Below are 3,245 nucleotides of genomic sequence, written 5' to 3'. Positions count from 1 at the left end.
TTCATTAGACTGAGATAAGGGACAATATACAAAGTTACTTCTTATAAGGAAAATACTACTGTTATTAGGAAAATATTTTTTCCTTTGGGCCTAGATTAATCTTTTTCTTGCTATAATTAAAATTATAATCAAGGTTTAGATGTTGTTATTTTTATTTTTACTGACAATTTGAGAAGGTATATAATTAACATCATGAAGTCAAAGGTATACTCCATAATATTCACAATATCACACAATATATAGTCTACATTTTCACAGGCTTGCTTCTAGCTATTTCTTGTGGAATACCAAATCTTTCAAACAAAAGCAAATGTACTTTTCTGGGACAATTTAAAAATATGACGGCATATTGTTAATAGTAATTGAATTGTTTCCTCATTGTCCAGTACTTGCACAGTTTTCCTGATCCTATGAGAAGGAAAATCAGAACTTAATTATTACAGCAGAGTGAGCTATTCATCTTGGAATAGCTTTGTGGAATCCACTATGAAATGCAATTAATCACAAATTGATGTTTGTGTGCTTTGATGAACTGAATTTATTGAGCCTTGACACATTTTCCCCTTCATAAATGGAAAACTAGAATTATATACTCCTGGGGAATCAAGGTTGGACCCCAGAAATTTAATAGGATTTTGTATCAATGTTGCCATGGAGCTTTATTAAGCACTCAGTCTGTGCTTCTGTGTCATAATGGCCTCTGGAAACAAGTTGGCCTTCTTTCTTCAACAATCTTCAAGGACTCTACTTGGAAGAATCAAAGGTTTGTTTTAATAATTCTGAACTTAATTTTGTTTTTTATTGAAGTATAGTCAGTTTACAATGTTGTGTCAATTTCTCATGTATATGTATGTTTCAGTCATCCATATACATATGTATATTCCTTTTCATATTCTTTTTCATTATAGGTTACTAGAAGATATTGAATGCAGTTCCCTGCGCTGACCTTAAAAATTAAATAATGCTTTTGTTAGGCTTTGCTACTTCAGTGTGACTGTCCTTCTCTTGTTTTTTTTTTTTTCCTTTTAGCTCCACGTAAAAGGGGTCATGCTGGGGAGCATCCTGCTGAAGAAGCCAGCCATCAGCCAGAATTGATCTGGGGTGATTGACAGACTAAGAGTAACAATGAGATTAAGCACATCAACCATCCCCTTTTTAGTTTTCTTAAGAACATGTTTATCTTCACTAGTCAAAAACATTCAATGGAGTTTATAATCTCTTTGTCAGATATTTTATATTTTTTACATATAAAATTCTAGTATTGAACATATGTTTTCAAACTCCACAGATGCACACAGATTCTAATACCCCTGTGAGAATGTCTTGTCCTGTGACAAAGGGAAAACAAGGTCAAGAGCATATGTGATTGTAATACAAACAGGGTAAGGTAAGTGTATAAGAGTGTGTAAACCAAGGTCCAAGATGGTCCAGAAGAAGACTGATCCTATCTGGTTCAAACTAGGTAAGGCTTCATGAGAAGGGCTCTGCAGAACTGCAGAATGGATGGGGTTTTAGCAACTAGAGGGGTAAAATAGCAAGAGTTCTCTGTGCTACATACTATAAACTTGTTCATCTATTTTATATATACCAGTCAGTGTCTGCAAATCTCGAACTCCCAATTTATCCCTTCTCACCCCCTTGCCCACTGGTAACCATAAATTTATTTTCTATGTCTGTGAGTCTGTTTCTGTTTTATATATAAGTTCATTTGTATTTTTTTTTCCCCACAGGGAACTATATTCGATATCTTGTAGTACCTCACGGTGAAAAAGAATATGAAAATGAATATATGTATGTTTATGTATGACTGAAACATTGTGCTGTACATGAGAAATTGACACAACATTGTAAACTGACTATACTTCAATAAAAAAAATTACTGAGGCAGAGATTTGCAAGGCTTGTTTTGGGTAGAGTCAACGAGTCAATTTGACTTGAAAGCAGAGTGCCTATGGGTGGAGGAGGGATCTGGTGAAATGTATAACAGTACATTGGTTCATGTGGAAGGCATAAATGTTAAACGGAGGAATTTATAATTCAAAAGGTGATGGAGAGCAATTAAAGATTTTGAGAAGAGTTCCAGAGAAGTTGGAGGTCAATGATTCCCAATCCTAGCTAGCTGCACTTTAGAAATTGCCTTGAAGGAAATTTTAAGAAATTACTTATGCCAGAACCCTACCCTCAGAGACTTGACTTAACTGGTCTAAGGTTAGATCCATGTGTTTGCTAAATTTAAAATCCCACAGGTGATTATAATATGCAGCCAGTGTTAATAATCACAGATATAAGGGTTAAAGAATTCTCAACCTGGCTATGCATAATTTGAACTGAATCTGTCTCAGTTTTTTTTTTTTACTTTCTCTCCTTCCATAGTATATCATGTGGAAAAATCTAAAACCTGATTAATGCACCCAGAGCTCCTAAAAGCACAACTGCACAACTGCAACCCTAGAGATTTGGATTCATTTAGTCTGGGGTATGGGATCTAGTTATCTGTCTGGCTATGTAGTTCCATATGCCAACATTGTTGAGAACCTTTGGTCAAAGAGGAATAAAGTGTAGCCCCTGAATATTACTAGAGCTTATTTGAATTTTGAAGTAAAATTTAAATAAAGCATTATAAGGCTCATTCACAATTCTTTTTAATTTTAACAGTTTCCTCATCTGATATTCAATTACACTAGTACATTTTTCTGGTCTTTTAAGATAGAAATAGTAATAATATCTATCTCACAGTACTTTCTTGAATACTATGTCAGATTGGTTAGGCATGGAAAGAATTAAGAATAATCCTAAGAGGAAGGGTAATAGCTCAGTGGTAGAGTGCCTGCTTAGCATGCACGAGGTCCTGGGTTCAATCCCCCATACCTCCACCAAAATAAACAAATAAGTTGAATTACTTCAACTCAAAAAATAAAAAATAAATTAAAAATAAAAATAAATTAAAAAAAAGAATAGTCCTAATATGTAGTAAATTTCCAATTAACATTCACTACTATTATTATGTGGGAGGTAATTATTTCTACTTTGGAGAGTTGTGATGATTTTGTTAGGCAGTTAGATAGAAATGAGCACTGGACAAGGGGAGAGGAATGCAGAGGGAGCAACCCAGAAAATAAGAATATGCCTGCACTTAGGATAAGGAGCTCCAAAAAAAGTTTTACTTTCTCTAAATAAAGACCAGCAAAGAAGCTGGCTAGGATCCAATGCTGCCACTACTGCTGCTCAGTAGAGAGAAGGACTTG

This window comes from Camelus bactrianus, chromosome X (genome assembly GCF_048773025.1).
Source record: "Camelus bactrianus isolate YW-2024 breed Bactrian camel chromosome X, ASM4877302v1, whole genome shotgun sequence".
Lineage (NCBI taxonomy): Eukaryota > Metazoa > Chordata > Mammalia > Artiodactyla > Camelidae > Camelus > Camelus bactrianus.
The sequence above is the reverse complement of the archived record's forward strand: the minus strand, read 5'-3'. Positions refer to the sequence as shown.